We start from the raw sequence: 23,161 nt of genomic DNA, 5'->3' as shown, positions 1-23,161 counted from the left end.
TTAACTTTACATAAAAAATGGGAAATAGTAAGCATTGCATTTTATTCATGTCTCTGTGTTATCTCTAGGAATTAGAACAGGGCTCAGATAATTAGTTGGCATTTATAAGTTTTTATTTAACATTTATTTATTTATTTTGATTTTGGGGCCACACCCAGCAGAACACATGTGTTACTCCTGACTCTGCGCTCAGAAATCACTCCTGGGGGCTGGAGTGATAGCACAGTGATAGGGCATTTGCCTTGTAAGTAGCTGATCTAGGTTTGATTCCCAGCATTCCATTTGGTTTCCCAAGCTTGCCAGGATTGATTTTTGAGCAGAGAGTCAGGTGTAACCCCTGAATGCTGCTGGTTATGGCCAAGAAAGAAAGAAAGAAAGAGAGAGAGAGAAAAAAAAAGAAAGAAAGAAAGAAAGAAAGAAGAAAGAGAGAGAAAGAAAAAAAGAAAGAGAAAGAAAGAAAGAAAGAGAAAGAAAGAGAAAGAAAGAAAAGAAAGAAAGAAAAAAGAAAGAAAGAGAGAGAGAAAGAAAAAGAAATTATTCCAGGCAGGCTCGGTGACCATAAGAGATGCTGGGGATCAAACCTGGGTCGGCCATATGCAAGGCAAATGCCCTACCTGCTGTGCTATCCCAACATTTATTTTTCAAGCATTAATTTCAGTAATTTCAACTAGTTATTACAATGTTTATAGTTTATCTTAAATTTCAGTTACTAAATGAGCTTTAGGTTTTGTTTTGGCTTTAGTGAGCCTTTCCTACTCTTGTGTGATTTTTTTTTAGCTTTATTTGTAGAGAATTTAGAGTAGAAGGGTTTTTGTAGAACAGGTCAGCAGTACTACCTGTTTTGTTGCTTTTTTATGGGAGTCATACCTGGCATATCTGGGTAGTGTATAGTGACTACTTCCAGTTCAGTACTTGGGGGACTCTGTTGTCGGGAAATTGAACTCAGGGCTCCAACTCTGTGAGCCATCTCTCTGACATGAATTTTTTTTTTTTAAGGAAAAAAGAGATTAGTGAGCTGAAGTTTGTGCTATGCTAAAAAGAGTCAAGATCATACAAATCTCTTGATTCATTCTTTGGTTTTCTAAGATTTGATAACTAAGGGCTAGGGATTTTTGTCATCTTCGTCAATTTACTGGTTTTCCCAAGAGAAAAAATACTTTTTTTAAAATTTTTATTGTGACCAAAGTGAATTACAAATCTTTCACAGTAATATTTAAGGTATATAGTGACAATGAATGAGAGGCATTCCCACCACCAGTGTTGGAGGACCTACTTTTTGAACACTGACCACATAAGCATGAAATTGGCCAATTTGAAAATGCACATTGATTTTGATTGTGTTTGCTTTTACAATCTTGGTAGATAGGTTTATGAATAAAAAGGAATATGAAAGTTTAAATAATTAACTCAGGAATGACTAAAATAGATACATGTTTTCGATCATTTTGTGTACCCTCTCTTCCTGTTACAATATCACTCCTATTTTGAGAAGTTATACAATCCATTGCAAGATTCATATTCATAGTAAATATCATAGTATTTAGAATATATTTAATATTATATAAGGCATACTCAATTTTGTTTTAGTTTGAAAGAATTAATAAGAATTTAAATTAAGTGAATTTTATAGTTATATGATTAAATACTTAAAACAAACCATCTACAACTTAATGCTCATTTTTTTATTTGGGGGCTATACACAGCAATGCTCAGGGCTTACTCCTAGCTTTGTGCTCAGGGCTAACTTTTGGTGGAGCTCAGGGAACCATATGGGATGCCAGGGAGTAAATTGGGGTTGGCCGTGTGCAAGACAAGCACCCTACCAGCTGTACTATCACTCCAGTCTCAATTTAGCTTCATTCTGTATGAAGCTGAATGAAGGTGTTATGAAGACAAATATTACTTTAAATATTTTTATAATTTAAAAAAGCATTGAATAAATTTTGACAATAGGAAGTTTGCATATTTCTATTCTGTTTTGCAGTCATGCTAATTATATTAGACTGTGTCTAATTATTAATATCTAATTATTAATCTACTGTGGAATCACGATATTCTCTCCTTTTTTATAGCCAACACATACCTCTTTATGGTCCAAGCTCGAGGAATAATGTTGAAAGAAAATGTGAAAACAATAGGACATATGATAAGGCTATACACAAACAAAAACTCGACAGTCAACGGTACAGGTAATCACCTTCCTTTCTGCTTATTCACTGTTGTTTTTTTTTTAATATCTTTATTTAGACACTGTGATTAAAGAACACCCCTCTTCACTATCACTGGTTTCTTTCAAGGCTACTTTGTTTACCTTTGTAATCTGAAAAGCAGTAAGCCAAATCTCTTTAAACTTTAGTTTTGTCTTCAAGTAACTGAAAGATTAGGGTATATACTACTAATTATATTGAGAGATTCTTTTCTCTCTTTAAGCCAAGATCGTTGCTTATTTTATATAATATATAAAAGTATGGCTAGTAATAGAGGTGTCATACAAAGATATTTTATAAGATTTTGGAATGTAAATTGAACAAAATATAAGGAAATTAGTCCTTTTCAAATCATCTATGCATTTAAGATGATTTAATATAAAAAGAATTGCTTTATTCATATAAACTACTTTGATGTTTCTCTTTATTTTTAATTTGTTTCCTAAGCTACTTCTCCAAATATGTGTAGAAAAGACATTTTTTGGAAGCAGCTTTCTAAATGGTTCTCAGGGGGCCTAGGGATCACTCCCTGTGATACTTGGCCAGTCTGGGTAGCATTCAATATTAAGACCTGAGGATAAGCGTCTATGCTGGCACAATGTCTAGGGAGTCTGTGAAGTGCTTTGAATTGAACACACATGCTAAGCTTATGCTCTACCTTCTACCCTTTCTCTTGGCCCCTACTTACTGTTCTTAATTATGGGTGATTCTAACTGATTTTATAGATTTTCTAGGGCTTAAAGGATAAATTGTCTTAAATTGGAAATCTATAGTTGCTCCTGCCATTTGCTTAATTTGTTCTTTAGTGGCAGAATTTTGTTGTTTTATGGGCCAACATTGTGCAAGAATTGGTTTGGTTATAAGAGACAACTGACTGCAGTGCTTTAAATAATTTCTGCCTTTTGTCAAAGAAGCCATGGAACTTGGATAACTAGCTGTTGTGGGAAAAGTCTTCACCCATTTCCATCTTCTGTTCTATTACATAATATCATAGCCTACGATGAATGTTGGGGCTATAGTCTTTGTAATTTCTCTTGGGTCAATAAGAAGTGGGCAGGAACAAATGGAATGCCCCATGGGAACCTCCATAAAAGACCCATACCTAGTTCTACTTATATCTTTTGGCTTCATATAGAACTAACTTATCTGAAGCCATTGGGAATGGCAGTCAGTGAGCTGAACACACTGGTGTTCTCAGTGAAACTGGGGCTCTGCTACCTGAGGAGAGTGGGATCAGAGGATTTTAACAGACAATTGATGTTCCACCATGTTCATTCATTTGAATTGTTAGCATAGTAGAGTATAATGGAGACATGGCATTAAGAAAAATGTTTTAAATGAGCTTATTCATGCCTCTGGGAAAGATGGAGAAATTAAGTATTCCTAGTGCAATTTATGCATACACTAATATAATCTGTCAAAAGGAGAGCTTATGGCCAATAAGTGTTCCCAGAGCTAATTGAACACTATGGAACAACTACTGACTTACTTAAAATTTAATACTTCAATCTTTAAGGTTTTTATCATAAGGGGCTGGAGAGTTAGTAAGGTGTAGCACACTCTGCTTTCAGGCTGGTGAACCCAGTTTCATCCCTGGAACCCCCATGGATTCCTGAGCATCACCAGTAGTGATCTTTTTTACCAGAGCTGGAGTTAGTCTCCAGCACTACAAGGTGTGGCCTCCAAACAAAAAGTATTCATCACAGGAAAAATGAAAATATTGTAATTCTGAGGTGATATGTGGTAATTAACTTTGTTGTCATTGTTTTCTAATGTATTTTAATGCTGTAAAACATAAGTTTTATTAGCAATTTATATGTTAATAAGATTCAGGTCACAAAATTTAAAAACTTAATTGCAACTAGGGATATTTATAGGAACATTTGATTTTAAAATGAATTTTTTAGCATCATTTCTGACTTTGTTAAGTATCAGTATAAGGTGATAGATTGTATATGTGTGTATGAGCAAAGTAAAATAATTTTGTTTAAGGAAATTTACTTAAGGAAATGTGAGGGGTGATAAAGAAAGAGATATGTGTTTAAGAGAGAATGTGGGTTTTTTTTTTCCAGAGGGGTAAAGGTAGAGAATGATTTTGGGGAGAAGGTTATATGTAGTTACTCCAACTTGCCTTAATGCACAAATTCTCTGCATGAATGAAAGTTAATCTGGGGGGCCCGGAGAGAGAGTACAGCGGCGTTTGCCTTGCAAGCAGCCTATCCAGGACCAAAGGTGGTTGGTTCGAATCCCGGTGTTCCATATGGTTCCCCGTGCCTGCCGGGAGCTATATCTGAGCAGACAGCCAGGAGTAACCCCTGAGCAACACCGGGTGTGGAACAAAAACAAAACAGAAAACCAAAAAAAAAAAACAGTTAATCTGGGTATTGTCACAGTGAAAAAACCTTGGACTCTTGAAGCTGGAGTGATAGTACAGTGGGTAGAGGGTTTGCATTGCAAGAGGCCAACCTGGGTTTGATCCCTAGTGCTACATATGGTTCCCCGAGCTCTAACAGGGTGATCTTTGAGTGCAGAACTACTAAGCCCCTCCTCCAAGTTAGAAAAAAACTTGGACTCTTGATGCTCCTTTCATATTTTATCATGACTTTTAGATTCTCCTATACTACTCTTGGTATACATCTCTTGGTAAATATTTTTACATAAAAATCACATCCTCTTAATCAAATGGAGTCAGTCAAATTATGAACATCAAGATGTATTTAGTGAATAATTACCAAAACAGATGGCAAGAGCTATGCACTGTTTGTAAATTGATAACCTGGGTCTTGGGGGATGGGATGGGGTGGAGCAAAACTCTGCCCCTATCCATTCATTCGCAAGCTACAGAGGCGAGAGCTGGGCCTGGAGAAGCTGCACGCCAGGAGTTTGATCCCTTCCACTGGCATGTGGTGGGTACTGGGCTGGACAGCTAGCCAAAGAACCCCCGAACAGCTAGCCAAAGCATATTTATCTCAACCATTTTCAAAAGCGCGTGGGCGCATATGCACCCGCGTGACATATACCCTTTTTTAACATAGTCCAAAAATATTCTAATTCTTGACTATTTGTAGGTAAGGAAATGGAATATCCTATGTATGGAGGACAGCACTCAAATAGATCTCTGAAGTCAGTGTCTAAGTAAACGTTACTTTCTATACAGTTGTCCTCTCTGACTACCGAGCCTTAGCCTTAAACATTTTATTTATACAATGTATAGATAAATACAACCTCCTTCCCAACAGACCACCATTCAGCTCCTCAATGAATGACACCCTCTTGATCCCTCATCTTGTGTCTCAGCAAGAAACCACAACTAATAAGCCTCCTGACTCAAGCTTGTGACCCCTCTCACCACCTTCAAATCATGGAAGGTTGCATGATACCAGATTCAGCTGCAACAAAACCCCCAGCTCAAGGACACTACAGGACTCTGAAATGCCACAAATCATATCTTAAACTCTAGACCAAAGTCTGTGATACGAAAAAGTACCTTGGCTTTCACTCTCCACAAGAATATCTCAGAAGACCTAATTGGGAGGCCTATATTGCCTATGTTAGCTTAATACATTTATAATAATGTATCTTAAGATATGTATTCCTAAACATGCAGATAGCCTCCCCAATCACTTTCTTTTTTCAAATACCTTTTTTTCTCAATTTTCTTTTTTTTATATATATCTCAATTTTATCTATATATTCTATTTTTTATATATACATATTTTCTCTACCCTCACCAGTTTTGGTGCTGCTTGGTCAAAAACCAAGAAAACGTCTTGCCTGGGATAAAAGCTCAGACCACACCACAGATACTGTACGTGTAGACTGTCATCCTTACCTGGAATAGCACCAGCAATACAAAAGGACACCATACATTTTTGTATAGGCACAGTAAATAAGAGGAAATCATGGATTCAGACATGAGATCTTATCTTCTAAGGATAAGAACTCACACTTTTTATACAAGAGTGCCTCCCATCCTGGACATATGGCATGTGGATACAACTCAGTCTCCACGAGATTAGAAAGTGTTAGTTCATTCTCAAATCCCAGATCCCAGACGTAGAACTGAAACAAACCCATGCAACAATACCAGGAAAAAAGCTGCATTGGGAGATACACTTATGCTAGTGTTAATATGACAACGAGGACAGCGAGGAAATGACAACTTGACCTAAGACCAGGAGGTCCTATCACATCACCTAACACTAAGTGGAAATCAGAAGATGTATCGTCCTTTGAACTATGAAAAATAAAAGCACTAACTACAGAAAACTGACTTTGACAACTGTGACTGGGCAGAACATACCTTGAGACCATTAAGGAAAACCCTACCCTAGGCTATAGCCCAGTTCTTTTACAAAAATCAAGACTTCTTAGTTCAGAGGCCCAATTCTGATAACAGAGACTGAGCAGAACTATTGGAACCATAATTTCCTAGTCTTCAGCTTAGGGAACGAGCAAAATCATGGAGCACATAATACAGAAAACTGAACACACCAACATTGGAGGAACAGTACCTCTAGAACCTTAAAGACTCTATCCTAGGCCCTGTCCTAGGACCTGCGCAAATACCAAGATTGCTTGCTATAGTGGCCTTATTTTCTCATCCACAACAGAGAAGAAAGGTTCCTGACACCACAAAAAGAAAAAAAAAAAAGCCCTGGGATATGGCAATGGGAAGGTATGGAGCCAGTGCTTGTTCCCATGACAATATGCTTCAAGAGTGGAGAAACCCTGAATCTCTTAGACACGGGAATTTCCTTCCTTCCCCAATACTTGCTGTGCCTATACAAAAAAAAAAAAAAAAAAAAAGGCGGGGTAACACAAACCCTACCATTGCAGCACTTTTTCTGGTTTTGTTTTGTTTTATTTTTTGTTTGTTGATATTATTTTTCTTCTCTTTTTTCTCCCACTTTTTTCTTTCTTTTCCACTTTTGTGGATATTATTCAGTGATTTTTTTTTTAGTAGTTGATACCAAACTTTTTCTCCTCTTTTCCTTAACCTTTTTATCTCCAACAGAATAGCATAATTTGAATCATTCAGCCTCATAAATTGAGGGGGGAAAAGAATGATACCAGGACCAGTCATGTGAACATGTAGTGTACATAAAAAATGACCAGACTGGAACACCAAACAGAATAGATACCCAACCTATAGCAAGCTGTAAGGCGGAGACCATTTGCACTAGGATTCTGGGGAGTAAAGGAGGGAGATGTGGGAGACATGTTGGGAACAAGAGTGGAGGGAGGACAACATTGGTGGTGGGAATGCCCTTCATTCATTGTCACTATGTATCGTAAATAATTCTGTGTAATGAACTTCAGTCACAATAAAAAAAAAAAAAAGAAATAATCCAGTGAAGGGCCGAAGAGATAGCATGGAAGTAAGGCGTTTGCCTCACATGCAGAAGGTTGGTGGTTCAAATCCTGGCGTACCATATGGTCCTCTGAGTCTGCCAGAGCGAATTTTGAGCACAGAGCCAGGAGTAGCCCTGAGTAGCCCCTGAGTGCTGCCAAAAAAACAAACCAAAACAAACAAACAAACAAAAAAGAAATAATACAGTACATACTCTTATTTGATGGATGCATGGTTTGAGTTTCTTAGATACAGCCAGACAGACATAGGAAGCTAGAGATAAACATATTAGAATGCCCCTTATGTTTTAAAACCAATTTTTAAAATAAATATATAACTTTTATTTTGATCATAGTGACTTACAAATCTTTCACAGTAATATTTTAGGTACATATTAACATTGAATAAAGGGAATTCTCATCATCAAACCTATCCTTCCTCTACCCCCGTTCCCATTCTGGATCTCATAACCCTCACCCTCACCCCCGGGCCGCTAGAATGAGTGGTTCCCTCTGTGTCTAGCTTACTACTTAGTGATCATACAACTATTTGGTCTTGGTACCCTCCATTATTTCCCCCTCTATTTGAGAGGGGGAACTAGATCAAGTTATGTGGTTCTGATTGAAGAAAGGAAAAGCAATAGAATGGGGTAAAACTAGAATAAGCCAAAAATGGGCTGAGTCCTTCTAGAGGCTCTCCACCTCAGTTTGAGAGAGGGAAGGGAAAAAGGAATTGGAACACCACATTAATACAAAGAGAAATATCAAATAAAATAGCCAGTGTGCACTACAGCAATAAGGACAAGCACCACATAATAGCCACAGTCCTGAAATAAAAACATGACAGAACACAAAAAGGAGAAAAACCAAAGAAACAAACAAAACAAAACAAAAAAAAGAAGAGAGAAGAAAAAAATTGGAGACAACAACTTCTTTAAAACCAATTTATAGTCAGAGTGATAGGTAGGGCTTTTGCCTTGTATGCGGCCAATACAGGATGGACCCCAGTTCGATCTCTGGCACCTCATATCGTTCCCCGAGCCTGCCAGGAGCGATTTCTGAGCACAGAGCTGGGAGTAACTCCTGAGTGTTTCGGGGTGTGACCCAAAAACCAAAACAAACAAACCAACCAAAATACCCCCCAAACCCCCTAATTTTAAGTGATTCTTTTTCTTGAAAAGCAAAGCCCTTGAGGGGTCTCCTTGAATCTTATTTTCCTTTTCCCTTAAGCGATAATGACCAGAGATAGTTGAGTGGGACACCTGCCCAGAATTTTTTCTTTTGTGTTTGCCTTTAACTTGAGTGTGGTCTGGAAGGCAGGAAGAAAGCATTCGACCCATTCATTAGATGAAATAATGTCTACATTTTACAGGAGTTGTGGTGTGTCAGTCTCAAATGTGCCTATGATACATAACCTCTTAAACTGCTCATGATTTTGAGCTTAAATTTTGGTTGGTTATATTGTTAGTTGGGAGGTGTTTATTTGCAATACAATTATACTAGACTGTAGGTATTTTATTAGCTATTAGAAATCAAAGATAGTTTGATTTCAATTAAAAGATTCTTACTAATGACAGTAGTCTGGGGGTCTGATTCTACATTTCCTTTAAGTGGTCATGACCATTGGGAGGATGTAGAGACATTTCTATACACTTGAGAAGAATTGTGGGCCTCAAGATCATTTGTAATCATGTGGCTAAGAATAATATATTCAACTGCAAAAGTTTATATTTTAAGAAAGTGAATATATTGTCATTTTGTGTTTTAAAGTTATTTTAAAAAATTAGTAAGTTTTTTTGAAAATAAAGGAAAGCAATACACTAGGTCTTTTGTGAACGTTTTAGTCGTTCTAGCACTGAAGCAAAAAATGAAAAATTATTGGTTCCTCTAGAAAAACTATGATTAAAACCTTGGTTTGTAGAAATGCCTAGAAAGCTTAAGATTTTTGTAAGCTCTATGTGACTTTATAGAATCATAGCACTTGACTAAGAGAAGGCACCAAAGCATTAAGGACAATAATGAATAAATAGCAAGAATAGGGAAACGTTTTATTTTTCCTTTGATTCTTATTTTATTATAAATAATTTCCTTATGAATCACTGTGAAATATGTAGTTACAAAGTTGTTCATGATTAAATTTCAGTCATACAAGGTATAACACCCTTCACCAGTACATATTTCCTGCCACCATATCCCCAGTTTTTCTCCTGCCTTCCCCCCACTGCCCTCTCCCTTGCATTCCTCTGTGGCAGAAACTTTTTCTATTCTCTTTTTTAAAATTGATTTTTGGGCCACACCTGTGACATTCAGGGGTTACTTTGCTCTGTGCTCAGAAATTACTCCTGGCAGACTCAAGGATGGGATGCTGAGGATCGAACGTGGTTGGCTGTCTGCAGGACTAATGCTCTACCCGCTGTGCTATCTCTTTGGCCCCTCTTACTTTCTATTTTTTTAAAGGAAATAATTTTAATGTAACACTTGACATTAGAAAATTTCTTTGAGAGTTTCATTAGAATGTTAATATTTGCCTTATGGTTACAAATAATGAATCTCTAAAACTAATGGTAGTAAACTCCCTGAGTAAATCTTATCTTCTATTTACAGCTTCTACAATTATGTAGCATATAGTAGATGCTAAGCTAGTTTATTAGGAGTCACCTCTTAAGATGGAGAAGTATTCTTTTGGGGGTGTTGGGTCACATCTGGCTGTGCTCATGGGTTACTCCCGGCTCTGTGCTCAGAAATAGCTTTTGGCAGGCTCGGGGGATCATATGGAATGCTGGGAATCAAACCTGGATCTGTCCTGAGTCGTCCATGTGCAAGGTAAACACCTATCACTATGCTATCGCTCCAGCCTCCGAGAAATATTCTTATAAATAATTCTTGAAATGTTATTTATATGTAGAATCTCAGTTTCCAGACTTCTTTGGCCTACTACTGCCCTTTCAGAAAACAAGTTATTCAGCCACATCCCAGGAAAGTTTCCTTTTTTAATTGGAGAAAAAAGGAAGCACCTCCCATTTACACTTGAGGTGCTTATACATCCCTGGATTATTTATTTATTTATTTATTTATTTATTTATTTATTTATTTAGGGTTTTGGGTCATACACGGCAGTGCTCAGGGGTTACTCCTAGCTGTGCGCTCAGAAATCGCTCCTGGCAGGCTCGGGGGACCATATGGGATGCCAGGACTTGAACCTAAGCATTTTATTTCGTTTCTCTAAGACAATGCTTCTCTCATCTATCTATCTATCTATCTATCTATCTATCTATCTATCTATCTATCTATCTATCTATCTATCTATCTATCTATCTATCTATCATCTATCTATCTATCTATCTATCTATCTATCTATCTATCTATCTATCAATCTATCTATCTATCAATCTATCTATCTATCTATCAATCTATCTATCTATCTATCTATCTATCTATCTATCTATCTATCTATCTATCATCTATCTATCTATCTATCTATCTATCTATCTATCTATCTATCTATCTATCTATCTATCTATCTATCTATCTATCATCTATCTATCATCTATCTATCTATCTATCTATCTATCATCTATCTACCTACCTACCTACCTATCTATCTGTCTATCTATCTATCTATCTATCTATCTATCTATCTATCTATCTATCTATCTATCTATCTATCTATCTATCTATAACATGCAGAATCTAATGTTAATGGCCTAATGTAATAATAACTCAGGGCTCTCAAGGACTGTAGCCCTGTTCCAGGGGAATCACATTTAAAGACCAAGAGTGGGAGATTGGGTTGCATTTTCAAAGTAAAGTGGGCAACTAGCATGTTAGTAGTGGTGAGGTGCTCAGCAAACATGGCTCCCCTGCTCTAGACTTGACATGCTAGTGTGCTGGTGTGTTGTGCCACTGCAGTGTGGCCATCCAGAACACCCTAGGCTGTTCCTGCTCGCTAGACTGTCACACTCCCGTTCCATCTGGCGCATTTGGCAGAGGGATGGGAGCAGGTGCTTTCAGACATTCCCAAATAGACTTCTCTGTGTTTCTGCATGGCCCAGGCTGGCCTGCTCTCTAGATTTGGCCAGGGCTCTCAGGGGAAATCATGCAGAGAGGCCCATTCTGGCAGCAGTCAGGGGCGAGTTGAGAGTCTACAGCAGCTGTGTTTTGCTTCTTGTTCTTTATAGATAATTGCTTTTAAGTGCTTCTGTAGATTTTGTATTATAGGCCTTCTCATAGTGACGGTGACATACTTCATACTAGGAACAAAGCAAAAGGCAATTTTTTTGGTTGTAATTTGTTTTCTCTCTCTCTCTCTAAGATTATCCTGAAGGCAATAATTCAAGTGATTATCTTGTTCAAACAACAACATATCTTCCAGAAAATTTCACCTATTCACCATACCTCCCCTGCCCAGAAAAACTGCCTTATATGCGTGAGTATCATCTAAATTTGACTTAACTGTTTGATTGTATAATAAAAATAATGAAAAACCACAGTAGGTTCAGACATTGTTGTGGGTGCTAATGTGCATAGTTTGTTAATTGACTTTTTGGGGGGTGGAGGATTAGGGGATTAGGGATTGAAGAGTATTTGGGGGGAAGGGAATTGATTGAAAACCTGAGTCAGAGTTTATCAGAAATAAATTCTGTTGTGAGTTTAATGTGTATCCTTACAGGCTTTTAAATTTTTGCTATTTTTATTATTATTTTGGGGTGCCATGGGTTGAACTCTGCCTCACACATGAGAAGCATAGGGTCTACTAAATGACATAGTTGGCTGCTACAATTATTTTTTACAGATAGACGCCTTGCTGGATGGAAAATCAGATGTCTCAAAGATTTTAATTGGTCTTAAAAATTTATATCAATACTCGCAAAAATAATCACATTTTATTGTGTAACTTGTGCTTTTACTTAGTTTTAGAAAACTAGCCTTGATGATAATGTACAGGCTTATTTCATTTAACTGTTATTTAGTGTCAATGTGTCACATTTTAGTTGGCTTCATTCCTAAAACTATATAGCTGGAAAGCAGTGCTTTAAGGAACAGAATGGTGTCTATTTCCATGTGCATATGTATTTCTGTGTTTTAGGGTTCATGCCTAGGATTGGAAGTACTGACTAGACTGGCTTGTTTCACTCGAGGCAGCTGTTTAATTTTATATCCCCAGCAGCAAATCATGAATGTACTTCTTTCATGTGGTAGACTTGCCTTTTTTTTTTTTTTGAGGGCCATCTTGTAGATAATTTTATGACAAATAAAGGGATCTTATTTCAGTTTTCACGTTCCGCATGAAGAGTTGGCTTGAGTAACTTTTCGTGTGCTTATAAATGGTTTTGAATTTCTTCTCTTGTGACTTGCTCAGTCATCTGCTTTATTAGACTTTTTAATTAATTAGGTTTCCATATCGATCAGTGGGAGTTCTTCATATGATTTCCAGCAGTGCTTGCTGTCTCTTGTATGTGTGGTAATATTTTTGCACAATCCCTGGCTTGTCTTTTTATTTGGTTTATTGAGACTTTCATTTAGTGGAAGTTTAAAATTATGTAATTTTCAAGGTATCTATGTTATATCAATTTTTTTTCTTTTTAAAGAAGGCTTTCCAGGGCCAGGAGATAACTCAAAGTGTTATAGCACATACTGTGCATACAGGAGCTCCAAGTTTGATCCCTCTACCAGATTTTTTTTTAGCAGCACTGGGCTCCTCACCCATGAAAGCTAAAACTTCCCTAATTCCATAACCATACAAATATTTTACATGATTTTCTTTTTTTTTTTGTTTTGTTTTTTTTTTGGGTCACACCTGGCAGTGCTCAGGGGTTACTCCTGGCTGTCTGCTCAGAAATAGCTCCTGGCAGGGGCGGGGGACCATATGGGACACCGAGATTCGAACCAACCACCTTTGGTCCTGGATCGGCTGCTTGCAAGGCAAACGCCTCTGTGCTATCTCTCCGGGCCCTTTACATGATTTTCTAATAATTTTAATGTTATTTTTATCTTTTATGCATAATGTGAGATATAGATTAGGATACTGTATCTAAGCTATTTTTCTAAAATCATGAAGATAATCTTATGCTGAAAAACACTAGATCTAGGCATTTATTGTGATTAAAAATTTTTTTTAATTGAATCACCATGGAATAGAGTTAAAATGATGTTGATAGTGGAGTTTCAGTAATACAATTTTCCAACACTCATCCTTTCATCAGTGTTCATTTCCTGTCACCGATTTCCTTAGCTTACCTCCCCCCAAACCTCCCTTGCCTCCTGCCTTTATAGCAGATATCTTTCTTCTCTTTCTCTTTTTCCTTTTTTCCTTTTAGGCACAATGATTTGCAGTACTGTTACTGAAAGGGTGTCTTGTATATCATTTTACCTCCTTTCAGCACCCAGGTCTTATCCAGAGTGATCATTTTCAACCATCATGGTCATAGTGGTTCCTTCATCGTCCTAGCTGTACTTCTTGCCCACAGTCTCCTCCTCTTACCTATTTCTGTTGTTTTTGTTTTTGGGTTACACCTAGCAATAGTCAAGGATTACTCCTGGTTCTGCCTTCAGGAATCACTTCTGGCAAGCTCAGGGACCACACGGGATGCCAGAGATTGAACCCAAGTCAGCCATGTGCAAGACAAGTGTCCTACCCATTGTAGTATCTCTCTGGTCACAGAATTCTCACAAGTTCCTGGGTAATGTTGATGATGGTGATCTGTGAGTTAGATTTTAAAACCTCGCTGATTTTTTTTTGTTTTTTTTTGTTTTTGTTTGTTTTTGGGTCACACCCGGCCAGCGCTTAGGGATTAATCCTGGCTCTATAGTCAGAAATCACTCCTGGTAGGCTCGGGGATGCCGGGATTCGAACCAATGATCTTCTGCATAAAAGGCAAATGCCTTACCTCCATGCTATCTCTCCGTCCCCAAAACCTCACTGATTTAAACATAGCTGGCTGACAGTAGTTTGAGAAGGTTCTATAATTTGGGGCACAACCTCAAAGTTTCTTATTTTAGTATTCTGATGTGAAGCCTACCAATAGTTATAAAAATTATCAGTAATTTTTATCTTGCTATTTTCTTGCTATTCCATTACAGAGAACAAAACTGTGATTTTTGGAGTCATTACGTTGTTATTGCAGCCCTAGCTTCTAAAAATGAATGTTTTTGTCTGTGTAGTATTGATACCACTGAGTAATATTCTGTTGAAATATTGATTACCATAATTCTGTTTTCATAATTTGTATATTTAGGATTTATAGTTTTTGGAAAGCTTTCTATTCTTGGTTTAGTTGTCATTTTGTTAATTAGGGCTTTATGAGTACTAATTAAACTGTTTAAAAGCATCTGCGTGCCAGCTTTCACACTAGAACTCATCTCCTTCTGTCCTATAACTTGTTGGTTTCGCTGTCACAGTACTTGAGTTGGGCATGGCTATTACTCATGCCTTTCCACTCCATGTCTTGGTGCTACTGCTGCTTCTTTCTGCTTCTCTCAGAGTCTCACTCACTTCTGCAACAGAGGATCACACTGGCTTGGCTAGATGCCTTTTCATAGAAGACCTTCCCACAGGCTGTTGACTTTTGGTCCAGCACTACTCCTGTGTCAATATAGCTGAGGTTGGAGTAAATAGGAGGCTGGATTATTAGGAAAAAATATAATCAGTTAACTCCTTAGAAAGAAAACATGGGAAAAGACAGCATAGGACACTTCTTCCAAGAACCCAGGCCTGACTGAGTCCTCCAGGAGAGAGTCCTTATTCTGGCAGTATGAACTCTGTAAACTGGAGACACAATTTACCAATCTGTGAACATTGGAGTTACAGTATCAATGCTATTTGGGTTTTTTTTTTTTGTTTTTTTTTTTTTTGTTTTGTTTTTTTGGTGGAGATGCCGGGGATTGAACCCGGGGCCTCATACATGCAAAGCATGGGCTCTACCACTGAGTATTTGGTTTGTTTTTATTTTAAACACAGTAGTGCTTAGGATTTACTCCTGGCTCTGTACTCAAGGATCATTGCTGACAAGGGACCATATGGGATGTTGGGGATCAAACCCAGGTTTACATGTGAATAGGAAGCACTTTACCTGTTATACTGTTGCTCCTGCCCCTGTAATTGCAGTATTAGTTCTGGATTGATGTAAGGAGACCATGATATCCAGTGCTTTTAAGTATGATGGGTTCTTTTCACCTTTTGGGGGTATCAAGGTCTCATATATATAGCTCTACTAATGAGTTACATCCCTGTGCTATGCTTGCAAATTGTTTAACATTTTCTCCTCCTCACTTGAATGCTAGAATACAGCTTTGTAGTAATAAAAGAAAAGAGAAACCTGGGAGAAATGTGTGGAGTTAAAAAGTATTGTACTTGGGGCTGGAGAGATAGTATGGAGGTATTGCATTTGCCTTGCATACAGAAGGTCGGTGGTTCAAATCGCAGCATCCCATATGGTCCCCTGAGCTTGCCAGGAGCGATTTCTGAGCATAGAGCTAGGAGTACCCCCTGAGCACTGCCAGGTATGATCCAAAAACTAAAAAAAAAAAAGTATTGTACTTAACTTTGTGTCCTCTTCCTCCTCTTTCTTCTCTATTTCTCATCAGTGTTATATACTGGCCTAACAAAAATGCCTAGATGTAAAATCTTGTTAATTGAATATGATATCTTCCAAAAAATAGTCAATGAAAAGCTTGTATAACCAATACATTTTACTTCATAGAATAAGATCTATTATTAAATTTAAGTGACATTTAACTTCTTCTATAATGATTAAGTTAAAGCTTACATGTGATATAATTATACTAAATTTATAGCTTCCTTTTGATTTTTTCAAGTGTGTCAATGGGTCTACTGGTAAATAATAAAAATAGACTGAACTTATCCAGTTGAAATTTAGATAAAATAAATTTTATCAATATTTTATGGCTCTTTTTTTCTTTTTCTTTTTCTTTTTGACCACATTCAACAATGCAAAGGGGTTATTCCTGGCTCTGTGCTCAGGAATCATTATGGGCTTGGAGGACCATATGGAATGCTGGGGATCAAAAACCCAGTTGGCTGTATTCAAGGCAATGCATTTTACCCATTGAACTATTTCTTCCTGGCCCTCATCAATATATTTATATCTAATCAGTTATACTATGAACCTCTATTTTATGTGTATTTTTTTGTTTGTTATTTGGGTCACACCCGGCAGTGCTCAGGGTGGTTACTCCTGGCTGCATGCTCAGAAATCGCTCCTCGGCAGGCTCTTGGGGGACCATATGGGATGCCGGAATCCGAACCAATTACCTTCTGCATGAAGCAAACGCTTTACCTCCATGCTATCTCTCCGGCCCCATATTTTATGTGTATTTTAAGTTAATATTTTATTGTTACTTTGATTATTTAGAGATTCTTTCAGGGGACCAATCTTTCAGAAGCTTTATTGAATTTATGTGTGGCTTTCTTTGCTATCACAGTAAATTAAAAATTTTAATTTATCAACTGTCAGTGATATTTTAATCTTTTAGGGTGTAGAGATGGAAAGTGTCAGTTGTACACTGTGCATTAAATTGAAGATAAACTCAACAGATTTTCCTATTTCAGAAATTCTTACTCAAATAGGAATATATTTGTAGTAAACATTTAAAGAGTCCGTCCTCAATGCTTGCTGAATAATTTTCTTTATGGTATAATCCTAGACATTTTTCTATAGGTTTTAACCTTACAAACATAACCAGAACTATGAAGGCTTTTTAGATAACTTGAAACAATTCAAATGAAAATCAGCAAATAGGTAAAAAGATAAGCAGGTGAAATGAAAAGAAGTCATGTGCTTAATGTAATGAACCATTGTGTTTATCAATTATTGTTAAAGAGAGATGGTTCTGAAACCCAACTATGAAGAACTCTGTAGATTTCAATGGTTTCAATAAAATATTTTTAAAAAGACAAAATGAGAAAGAAGAGGAGAGGGAGAGAGAAAGAGGAGAGAGAGAGAGAGAGAGAGAGAGAGAGAGAGAGAGAGAGAGAGAGAGAGAGAGAGAGAGAGAGAGAGAGAGAGAGAGAAAGAGAGAGGTTCCATTTTGCAAGATTAGATAAATCTTGAACACTGGTTATATTGAACCTTGTGTTGTTCTCAGAGCCAGGGAGAGGAGAAGCCAAACTGAACTAGATACTCCAATGGTCTTCAAACTACGGCCCAAGGGCCACATATTGTATTTATTCCCATTTTGTTTCTTCACTTCTAAATAAGATATATGCAGTGTGCATAGAAATTTGTTCATAATTTCTGTTTTTACTATAATCTGGCCCTCCAACAGTCTGAAGGACAGTGAAGTGGCCCCCCTGTTTAAAAAGTTTGAGGGCCCCTTGATTTCTGTACCAGTAAATTCTCTGTATCAGCCCAGTATATTCCTCTTAGCAGAGGTATTAGGGCAGTAGAGATAGTACAGCATATAGGGCATTTGCCTTGCACACATCTGACCTGATTTGATTCCTGACAACCCATATGGTTCTCTGAGCACCACCAGGATTAATTCCTGAGTGTAGAGCCCAGGAGTAAACTTTGAACATCACTGGGTGTGCCTAAAACAAACAAAACAAAAAAGACAGGTACTAATTTACCTATGTTAGTATGTTAGGTTGTTAGGTAACAAATGGTGGCTGGGTTGAATGGTGGTAGAGGTTGAATCTAAAGGAGAATCAGAGAAAGGAAACCAGTAGTACTGGATTTTCACAAGATGGTTATGTTAGGTGTCTGAGGGAAGAAAAAGTGTCAGAACATGAGAGAAAAGCTCTGTCTCTTCTTGGAATGGAGAGTGGTTCCATGTGATGGGTCAGGGCTCTGTGGTACATGAGACTGGACTGGGAGATCAAGAACCTTATGTAAAAAATTGACCAGTTTGAAGGCTATGTGGGTTCATCGGCTCCAGAAAGGATTCAAAGGAACAATCTTGAACTTATATGTAAAGGAATTGATCTGGGGCCCTATGTTTATTTTTCTAAGGTAAGTGTACACAGTTGTCAAAAGATCTAAGGCGGGGGGGGGGGGGGACACACCCAATATGGTGTTTTAGGGAACATGTCGTTTATCTGCATTAGGCATAAAATTGGAGAGCACTTCAGAAAGATTATTCTGGTAAAGAAGTTGGAAAAGGGGGTAAGACTGAAGAAATACCACAGAGGGAAAACTATTATAGTACTTACTGCAGGGACCCAGCGTAACATATGACAAGGATAAATGCCAGAATGTGGCCGGAGGAGAAGGGGAAGACTCCAGCTATGGTTCAGGTTTAGGGTTAAACTTCCACTGTCTTGGCTTGGAAGCCCGTTATCTGAAGCATGTAATGTAGTATAAACATCACAGTTGGAAAATAGGGAAGTTGATGAATTCCACCATGTTGGGTCCTGTTTTCTTTAAAGTTCAGGAGATTCATCTAGGATCTGGAATTTTATCAGAGATCTGGTCAGGAGATAATTGGAAGTAAAGACTGGAAGAAATCTAAGCGTGAACCCCTGGAAAATATCAACTTTAAGGAAGTGAGGGGGAGACAGTTGAAGAAGGAAAAACAGGGACATAAAGGAGTCAGAAATGGGGTTGTAGAGACCAGCAAGAAAAGACTTCCAAGGAGAGTGATAATTGATCACATAGAGGTAAGTTCACTAAGACAATGTGAAAGGCCTCCGAATCTGACTAATAAAAATTTTTATTTAAAATTTTTATTAAAATCATTTTAGAAATTAAAAGACTAAAACTATGAGAAAATGTTACGTAAAATGTATGAGAAATGTTATAAAATACTATTTCATCAAGAGAAAAACATTGCTTTTGGTTTGGGGGCTATACTGAACCATGCTCAGGTGTTACTCTGGTGTGGCTCAGGCGACCCTCTTTGAGTACAGGGAATTGAACCCCAGGTTGTCTGTATTAAGGCAAGCACCCTACCTGTTTGTACTATTGTTCAAGCCCTGGGTCATGGACATTTAATAAGACCCTACAGTTTTATTGGGGTGCATGAGGGGGTTTGGATCATACCATGGGACTTCCCCAAACTCTGTTCTGGGAGGACCATATGGCGCAGGGGCATTGATAACTAGAGTCAGCTGTATGAAAAAGCACGCCACTTTAACCCTGTGTACTGCTTCTTTGCTCCCACAAGCAGTTTAAAATAGTGACAAGGTAAAAAGGTGAATATACAGTTTTCAGATGTGACTCATAAAATCAAGCTACATTTATTTTTTTATTTTATTTATTTGCCTGGAGTGTTATTGCTGGCAGAAGGGAAACTCCCAAAGTAGTACTCAGGGGACCTAGGAGCCACTCCCAGTGAGTGGTTCAGTGCAAAGTCCCGGAGGATATGAATAATGACTTTAAAAGTAATATGACTTTTAAAGTTTATTAATTAGTCCTGGGACTAGGGAAGCAGTTGGGAGAGACGGTGATGAAAAGGTGAGAAGTCCCAGGGGGTGGATTTCATAAGGCAATTCAAAGACTATAGGTGGAAAGTTACAAGTGAAATTCATTCAGAGTATAGCTAGAGGGAATCTATTTTTTTTTTAAATTATCTTTATTTAAACACCGTGATTACAAATATGGCTGTAGTTGTATAATTTCAGTCATATGAGAGCAACTACCCCCTTCACCAGTGCAACATTCCACCACCAATGTCCCAAATCTCCTCCCCCCCCACCCTGTATTCGAGACAGGCTTTCTACCTCCCTCATTCATTCACATTGTTCTGGTAGTTCTCAATGCTATCTCTCCTGATAGTTATTTTTCTAACTGCACTCACCACTCTTTGTGGTGAGCTTCATCACCATGAGCTTGCACCTTCCAACCCTCATCTCTTTTGTCCCTCTGAGAAATTATTGCAAAAAATGTCTTTCATTTTTCTTTAAAAAACCATAGATGAGTGAGACTATTCTTTGTCTATCTATCTCCCAGCTAGAGGGAATCTTAAGGAAGAAATGTGGATGTATTGTGGGTAGAAGGATTAGAAGACTAGAACAGAGCTGCATTGGGGCCTGATGTTCTAAGTTATCTGCATACTGGTTATCTTTTGTACAAGTGATATTTTGGCCCTGTTGGAGCCTAGGGCTAATATAAGAGGGGAAGCAGAGAGAAGGGTGAACAGGTTGGACTTGGCCAGCTGGTCCTTCCTGTTCTTACTCAGCCTGGGATATGTGTGACTAAACCACTTGATGTTTGGAATATTGGATTTGGTCATTTAAATAATAGCTGAGTAAGGAATCTTTTGCTATGACCAGATGTTAGAAAATTTCAGGAAGACAAGAAATCTAAGGAATGTTTTTGGAAATGTGCTAAGGGAGCATTGGACACGACGTGCAGTGCCTGGTTTTGATTTCCTGAGCATCAAGCGTGGATGGATGGCAGGTCACCTAGTTTCTGAGCCTATTTCTGGGCTCATGCCCTGATAGTGGGCAAGAATGTACCCTCTCACCATTAAAATAACTTCTTTGGCTTTTGGTATATTCTCCTGAAGTGCTATTTCTTTTCTTTTGGGTGTGTTTGTGGGTGGGGTGATGTATAGAGGTGTGTGTGTGTGTGTGTGTGTGTGTGTGTGTGTGTGTGTGTGTGTGTGACAGACCCACTGGTGTTTAGAGGACCTTCCTGGTTCTGTGCTCTAGAGTGACTCTTGGCGGTGCTTTGAGATTGCTCAGGAGTGACCCCTAGTAGTGCTCAGGGATTTGAAACCCAGGTCAATGAAAGCAGCCACAAGTAAGGCTAGTACATAATCTCCTGTTTACTATATCTCTGCCCCTGAATGGTTATTTCTATAGAAAAGCAGGTCTCTCTGCTCATTTGGAACTCTAAGGATAAAAATATGACAAAAGCTAGAGTACCTAGGATTGGGATTAGATATTAAAAAATAGATACTGTTTTCAAACTGAAACTATTTTTAGCTGGTGATTTATAGAAAACAAATTTCTGGCTAGAGATTATATATGATTTAAGTGTTGCTTAAAATGAAATTAAAATATAAATCTAGGCAATATATAACATTGGATATTATTTTAAGAATGTAGAGAGGAGATATAAGTAATATACACATATTTTTATGGTTTTTGGAGTCACACCTTGAGGTTCCTATTAAGGACAGCTCACTCTAGTTCCTTTGCCCTGTGTTGGATTTTTGACCTGCCCTAGTATAAAACAATATTCTGCTTCCCTCTTCTTTCTGTGTTCAGGCTCTTCTCCCTAAAACTGCCCCACGCTTCATACCCACCATCACTATTGTATATTTCTCCCCCTTTCTCAGTTACAAGTTATATGCCTCCTCCATCACCCCTACCAAATAATGGTACTGTTAGAACTCCTGACACTATAACCTCATGCCATTGGGCCATCTTTGACTTTCAGCCAACATTAGGCTTATAGAGCAGAGCTGTAAATACAGGAATGTAGCTAAGGAACTGTGAGGATGGGGCATGTGTTGAGGTTGTTTGGAGTGAGGAAAGCTTTTGGATAGTAAGTGATAGTACAGGACATCCTGTCTACTGAGGAGTGAGATATAAGAACTTTCTTAATGCTTGCATATGAAAATTTAATTGCAAACACTAGAGAAAATTGCTGAGAATAATGATTACAGTTGTTGAAGCAGTATAGCTGAAAACAGCTCAAAATCTGGTTTAACCAGTGCATTAAAGAATACCAACTTCAGATAGTTCCATGAATCTGCTTATTATTGAATCTAATTACTATCATTTTAGTAATCATGCATGCCCTTAAGTGTATCAGATTTGTTTGTGTGAATTTTATTTGATTACAGTTCTAGGTTCTATTTCTGTCAGTTGAGTCATGATAGCGTATACTTGTGTTGACTGATCACTTTTAACATATGATCTACCTTTTCTGTGTGTACATATAGGTTACTCTCTCCTCTCAATAAATTGGAATGTCCATAGATTGGTAGCTACTTTGCATATCTTGCCATACAAAGGGGTGGATATTTTATATATGAAAGATTGTATATTGTTTTGGGGTCATTCCTAGTAGTGCTCAGAAGGCTTATTCCTGACTCTGAGCTGAGGGATCGATCACTCCTAGCAGTATTCAAGGGACCATATGGGATTCTGGGGGATAGAATCTCAGGTCCAACCACGAGCGAGGCAAGCACTACCCACTATAAGTGGTCAGCCCCCAAAGATGGTAAACATTGTCAGTCACATTGGAAGATTACAGATCTGTTTTATCCTAAATTAGTTAGTGAAAACACAGGCCATTTGCATTTTAAAATGCTTCCCTCTTGCTTCAGGGCTTAGTGGGAAGAGATGCATGTTTCTACTTATTTAGGAGACAGGGATAAGAAGAGAGATGTCTGGAGAGTTTTCTAGGCTGGAATGTAGAACAGGAGAGACTACAGGGACTTCTGTGAGAGGAAATGAATATGTTCCATGTTATCTCATGGCCAATTGAGACTCAGAGGGGTGTAAAATGAGAAACCTCAATGTTTGAGGTTCTTAGTTAAGTTAATGGAAATGTTTTTCTATCCAAAATTATTCTGGGTCGGAGAAATAACACAGCTGTAGGGCATTTGCTTTGCATGCGGTTCGACCCAGGAGGGACCCGGTGTCAATTCTGGCATCCCATATAGTACCCCTAGTCTGCCCAGGGATT

General features: G+C 37.9%; 1 protein-coding gene across 1 annotated transcript in view; it reads left to right on the top strand.

Moving 5' to 3' along the window:
- The window catches only part of B4GALT6 (beta-1,4-galactosyltransferase 6), a 78,894-nt gene that overhangs the window by 22,023 nt on the left and 33,710 nt on the right, over positions 1-23,161 (top strand). Inside the window, exons 2-3 of the mRNA XM_049770215.1 lie at positions 2,073-2,189; positions 11,872-11,985. The gene's annotated coding sequence lies outside the window, so the exon portion shown is untranslated. The remainder of the gene's footprint in view (positions 1-2,072; positions 2,190-11,871; positions 11,986-23,161) is intronic.

Source organism: Suncus etruscus, chromosome 3, assembly GCF_024139225.1.
Source record: "Suncus etruscus isolate mSunEtr1 chromosome 3, mSunEtr1.pri.cur, whole genome shotgun sequence".
In the NCBI taxonomy this organism is placed as follows: Eukaryota; Metazoa; Chordata; class Mammalia; order Eulipotyphla; family Soricidae; genus Suncus; species Suncus etruscus.
The sequence above is the reverse complement of the archived record's forward strand: the minus strand, read 5'-3'. Positions and strand labels throughout refer to the sequence as shown.